The sequence below is a fragment of the Watersipora subatra genome, chromosome 5, assembly GCF_963576615.1.
Source record: "Watersipora subatra chromosome 5, tzWatSuba1.1, whole genome shotgun sequence".
Lineage (NCBI taxonomy): Eukaryota > Metazoa > Bryozoa > Gymnolaemata > Cheilostomatida > Watersiporidae > Watersipora > Watersipora subatra.
The window spans coordinates 64,131,387-64,138,088 of record NC_088712.1 but is presented as its reverse complement, the minus strand read 5'-3'; the positions used below and the strand labels follow the sequence as shown (position 1 = coordinate 64,138,088).

Below are 6,702 nucleotides of genomic sequence, written 5' to 3'. Positions count from 1 at the left end.
ACTGTTCTATATGTATTTAACAGTTATAGATTCGATGTCTACAACCACTCCTACTACACAAACAACAAAAATCACTTCAACTACTAGCAACAGACCAACGACGACGTCTGCTGGTGTTTCTCTGGTAACAGTAACTGGTTCAGATGTTATCACGACAGATAATCAAACATTTACCAGTGAAGTGCCACCAACAAATCAGGATACATTCTCTCCCACAATTTCAAGCATGAATACTGCTGAATCTACTGCAAAACCATCTCCATTAACTTCTACCAAGGCTAGTACAGTGGTGGACTCACTCACCAAGGCTAGTACAGTGGTGGACTCGCTTACCAAAGCTAGTACAGTGGTGGACTCGCTTACTAAAGCTAGTACAGTGATGATCTCGCTAGTATCAACTACTGTAAAAAACGAATCAAAAGCAGACTCTCTTGCTACTGTTGCGGGTAGTATTGGTGGAGTTGGAATTTCCATCTTGCTTATAGTTGGTATTCTGTTCTTTTGCTGGAAACGAAAAATAGGTAAATCATTATATTATATTATATTATTTTATATCATATTGTATTATATTACATTATATTATATTGTGTTGTATTATATTATATTATAATGTATTGTATTATATTATGTTATATTATGTAATATTATATTATATTGTATTGTATTATATTATACTAGAAATTCTAATGTCATACAGCCTACGACCAAAGTGATATTGGAAAAAAGAAAGGGTACTGATGGTTGAGAAATGCAATATTAGCAGTCAAATAGGATAACTGCAATGGTAGCTGTAATGTACTGGGTGCGGGTGTTATTATATATACAACAAATAGCAATAATGAAAGGAAAATATTATATGTTTATATTTCTCCTCCTGCAAAAAGAGAAATGCAATATTGGCCAATATTAGAAGTAAAATTCACTGATATTATTAGAATAACCAATATTATTTATATAGTAATAATATAAAACCAATGCACAATTTTTTTTTACATTTCAAAACGGCATAGCTAACAATATCACGAAATTGTGATATTTATATAGATTTTTAGAAAATCTGTACTACGTAGTCATTGTCCTGTAGTCATCCAAACTTATAATTAATTATTGTAATAATCTCATAAGAAACGTTAAAAAATATCATCGTCATTTGCTGTACTTACACTGCGTTGGACATCAGTTAAAATGTGAAAGTATTCAAATGTGGGTCAGATCTAAAAAAGATAACGATTTGTGAGTTTCTAGCCTGCAGTTCCTAACTCGGTTTGAAAACTGTATAGCTGTGTTGGCGATTATATGTAATCAGTAGTACTATGGACGTAATGGATTTATTTAATAGAAATATAACTGTTTTGTAGCTAGGCTAATATTTGCTGAAAAGTCAGGTTCCAATATGTATTTAATAGAAATATAACTGTTTTGTAGCTAAGCTAATAATTGCTGAAAAGTCAGGTTCAAATTTGTATTGTAATTAGAAGAAAAAGTAAAACTGTTTTGTGGGCAAGCCAAAACCTGCTGTAGTGATATAAAATAACCGTTTTGCAATGTAGTACATACGTAATAGTTTGTAATAATATTATCAATGTACAAGCTCTATTCAAAAGTATACTAAAAACCATTTACAACAACAGCCTACTACAACTACTCAGTACAACCAGCATTAGCAGTTTTGTAGTTGCGTAGAAACGACCTTATTAACGTCCAGTTATATTGTAGGCGCCGAAATTAATTTACATGTACATTCCGCAACCGATTTAGGAATTGCGGCTAGAAACTCACAAATCGTTATCTTTTTTAGATCTGACCCAAATGGTGTAGGCAAATGAAAATGAAAAAAATTGAAATCGGCAAAAGTGAAACGATTTCTGTACTCCTATGTTAATTGCCGAAACCTTCGGCAATTCGACAATGCTATAGACTGGTGAAAAGTGCACGTTATTTTTTCGTGAAATGCGCAAGACTTTATCGTTCTATTATCTGTCGCTCGGCGTTTCAATTTTTGGTCTTAACTTTTATTAAACCAAGCTTTTCAAGCGTTTTGTGGCGATTTTCGTCCAAATTAATCTGTCTATTTGTGTATAATCCGATCAGATGGGTTAGTTTTAAGAATTTGTGGTAAACCTTCAAAGGCTTGGTAACGTATTTAAATAGGTTTAAATGTGTATTGTATTGTTATTATACTTTAACGACTTTACAAAACGATGCTTAAATTTGTTGATGAAATTTCTTGACGAGGGTTCGTCTCATTGTTGATGAATAATTTTCGTAAGTTGTGTGCACATGCATTTATCATAAAAACTCCCACACTTCGCTCCGCTCGTTTGTTCGTGGGATCATATTATATTGTATTGTATTATATTATATCATATTATATGATATCATGTTATATTTTATTATATCTAATTATATTATATCATATTAAATTACATTATACTATTATACGTATTATATCATAGTGTAACTTTCTATGTTATATAATACTGTATTATATTATATTTAATGTTATCATAATATATAATACTATATTATATTATATTTAATGATATCATATTATATAATACTAGTACACTTACCAGTCTCATACACTGTGAAAGATAGTCATGAGTAATCTGTATATGTTATATAATACTAGTACACTTATCAGTCCCATGCACTGTGAGAGATGGTCATGAGTAATCTGTATATGTTATATAATACTAGTCATGAGTAATGAGTATCTCCATAATTCTCCAAAGAAATATTAAAGCAATTGAGTAGTGTCGTGGTAAAGTACATGATTTTGAATCGGTTGTCCTTGTTTCAATTTCTGTGTGAGGTAATCTTTTTTCCTAACGCTCTTAGCATCGCTTCGGACAGACAGACGGACACGGCTCTTATTATAGTAATGACTAGCTGAATTCCCGGCGGTGCACAAGTAATAAAATAATTAACAAATGAATTAGTTACTTTGCTAGTCTAGATCATTACTATAATAATAGCTGTAAAGACAGCCTGATGTTATGTGTACTGACATTGTGGGAAAAGTGGAACCTACCAATAGCAGTTTCGCGAGTGATGGATAAATATGTGCCCTTTTGAGAAGGACAGGTTAGTGTAGTGGAGTAGCTCACCACTCCATAGACCTGGAGGTTGTAAGTTCAAATCCGTGGCAAAGCGGATTTTTTTCTTCTTTTGTCAACTTTCAACAAATGAACGACAGATAAACTCTAAGATTCATATATGGAGATCATATTACATTATTACATAACTGTAATATATAATATGCTATTACATTGTTTTATACTATATAATATTACAACAATTAGTACTAGCTTTATTTTTCTATTAATATCTTTGTGGTACACCTGCTATAAAAGAATGTTATAAAAAGGTGCAATAAAATGCAATTAAAATAAAGCTGTCATCCATGGGCACTAATTTTGTTTCCATATATTTCAGACACAAGACTGCAAACTCTTCAACACGACAGGTAGGAGCGTTACCAGCACTCAGTTTACTGTCTGCTGTTCATGAACAAGGAACAAGGGCTATATATCTATTAAAGTAGCAACATCAGTTTCTCTTGTAAAATACTAGTAATAAAATATCTATTATTGAATTTTTTCACCTTTTTTAGGAAAGATTTTACGGAGGTTTTGTTTGATTTGTCTAGTCTATATGGGATTTGTAGAGTTTATAGAAACTTGGCAGCATCCTTTTAGATACGTAATTCAAGTAAAATGTAAGATCATAGAGTTATCATGATTTTATCATAGAGCTATCATGATTTTAGAAGTAAATAGTATGAAAAGAGTTAGCTTGAGTTCAACACAATTGAGTACAGGAAATTGATAATTCTCTGAAGATATCACACATGTAAAGATCATTGTTGAAAGAAGCTGTTAACATTGTGTATCTTTCATGAAAACAAGCTAATAAGTAATGTAACGAGTTTGTTATTTTGACAATAGAAGCTAATAAAACAGAAAATAGTTAATTTCATAGAGTTATTTGGACAATGGAAAATGAGGAAGTAGGAAATAGTTATTATCATAGAGTTATTTTGACAATGGAAACTGATAAAGTGGGAAGTAGTTAAAATCATAGAGTTATTTTGACAACGGAAATTGATAAAGTGGGAAGTAGTTAATATCATAGAGTTATTTTGACAACGGAAATTGATAAAGTGGGAAGTAGTTAATATCATAGAGTTATTTTGACAATGAAAGCTGATAAAGTGGGAAGTAGTTAATATCATAGAATTATTTTGGCAATAAAAACTGATAAAGGGGAAGCAGTTAATATCATAGAGTTATTTTGACAATGGAAACTGATAAAGTGGGAAGTAATTAACGTCATAGAGTTATTTTGACAATAGAAACTGATAAAGTAAGAAGTAGTTAATATCATAGAGTTATTTTGACAATGGAAACTGATAAAGTGGGAAGTAGTTAACATCATAGAGTTATTTTGACAATGGAAACTGATAAAGTTGGAAGTAGTTAACATCATAGAGTTATTTTGACAATGAAAACTGATAAAGTGGGAAGTAGTTAACGTCATAGAGTTATTTTGACAATAGAAACTGATAAAGTAGAAAGTAGTTAACATCATAGAGTTATATTGACAATGGAAACTGATAAAGTGAGAAGTGGTAATATCATAGAGTTATTTTGACAATGGAAACGGATAAAGTGAAGATTACTTAATATCATAAAGTTATTTTGACAATAGACACCAATAAAATGAAATAGGTAAGACCATAGAGTAATTGTAGCAGAATATTTTGATTTCTTACGAGTTGTTGTCTCATTTGCTTTTAGCCCAGTTACTAATTGTAACTCTTGGTTATTGTCTACTCAAGATTAGCAAATGTGAGATAAGTCATTTGCTATTTTGTGGGCTACCTCATGCCATAGATTCCTATTTTCAACTTTCAAATATTTCATTTTCTCTTGTTTATCCAGTGTTAACAGCTAAATTAAAAAAGTCTATTTACTTAATTTATTGCCATGACTTTAGAGACCAAAGACATGCCATTCTTAACAGAGATCTCCCACCCGCAGCACCAGGAAGACAAAACCAAGCCCCTCTGAGTTATTCTCTAGGTTAGTAGAACTTACAAGCAGCCAGTTACTCTTTTATTAATGAGTGTGTGATGCCTGAGTATAAGCAGAGGAAATCATGATGAGCACCTATTTTGGTAATTGGAGTTGTCTAGTCTTTGGTTCTATTTTCGATTAACTTGAGAGTTGAACGTTTGACTCTGCATGACTACTTAAGCTACGAACGGCCTTAATAACAAATTATTTTGTGAAGTCAATGAACTGTCCAGAGGTGGGACTCTCAGACATAGGTACCCTATATAAACAAATGAGCCAATAAAGACAAAATAGAATGTACAAAATTGCCAAGGTTAGACTTCGATTTGTCTGCCTTTACCATTAAAACAATGTGGCAATACAAACCCTCTTTATTGGTTATTAATATATGTATATAGCTTTTCGCATATAATTTGGTTTTTAAACAGATTAATATAATTTATTTAATTGTGCATGTAATTACCTGAAGTATTTATCGTTAAGTTTTTGAATGTGGAAAAAAGTAAATTAAGTATGATACAATATATTCTTATTTGAATATTTGTTTCAACACACGGCGACTTTGATTCAAATACGCAATGGACTAACTTTGTATGTTGAGGTTTAATCTACTCATGAAACACAGAATTAAAAAATTTTTGTTCATTTGAAACTGTAGTAAAAAAGAATGATATTGCGATATAGTAAACTAAATTATGGACAAAGCTTGTTTGAATGAATATTCAACAATTGTTTGTTTTAAGTAGTCGGCTAAGAGGTCCTAAATTCACCTGGTAGAACATAGGGGGGCAAATGGTATGTATAAACCATGCTAAGGTGCTGTTAATCTACGCTGTGTTAAACTGTTCACTACAATTACCACAGTCAGTAGAGGTTGTCACCCACTTTAGGGATATCTGTCACTACAATCACTACAAGCTGTGGAGGTTGTCACTGACTCTAAAGATATCTGCCACTATAATCACTACAATCAGTAGAGTTTGTCACCGACTTTAGGGATATCTGTCACTACAATCACTACAATCAGTAGAGGTTGTCACTGACCCTAGGGATATCTGTCACTACGATCACTACTAGCAGTAGAGGTTGTCGCTGACTCTAGAGATATCTGCCACTACAATCACTACAATCAGTAGAGGTTGTCACCAACTCTAGGGATATCTGTCACTACGATCACTACAATCAGTAGAGATTGTCAATATCTGACGCTCTGATAAAATTTGTTAAAAAATGATTATCAAAGCTGGTCTCCTAACAGAAACTGTTTTAAAAATTAAAGCAAAACCAGTAACACCTTGCTAGTTAAAGGAATACTAGTTGAACAGTTACTAACTGTAACTGCATATTACCAAAAGTCTACTAGTATATTAGTGTAAACTAAGATTTAATTGGGTAGCATTAACTTGGCCTTGATTGGTTAATGTAAACTTAGTTTGATTGGTTGTTGTAAGGCCAGATTTAGTCAACTAGTTTGGTTTTTGCGTATGATATAGTCGTGTAAACTTGAATATGATTTGCTAGCGTGTACTTTTACATGATTGGAAGACAGGAACTTAAATATGATCGGTTGTTGAGAACACAACTTATTAGTTTAAATATCCTCACATTTGATTGGCTATTG

General features: G+C 32.0%; 1 long non-coding RNA gene across 1 annotated transcript; it reads left to right on the top strand.

Annotated features, from left to right (window-relative positions):
* The first annotated feature begins 430 nt into the window (after nucleotides 1–430).
* Nucleotides 431–5,042, top strand: LOC137396149 (uncharacterized). Its single transcript, XR_010978484.1, has 3 exons — nucleotides 431–521; nucleotides 3,439–3,469; nucleotides 5,002–5,042. It is a non-coding gene; the product is annotated as an uncharacterized lncRNA (long non-coding RNA).
* Nucleotides 5,043–6,702: the final 1,660 nt, after the last annotated feature.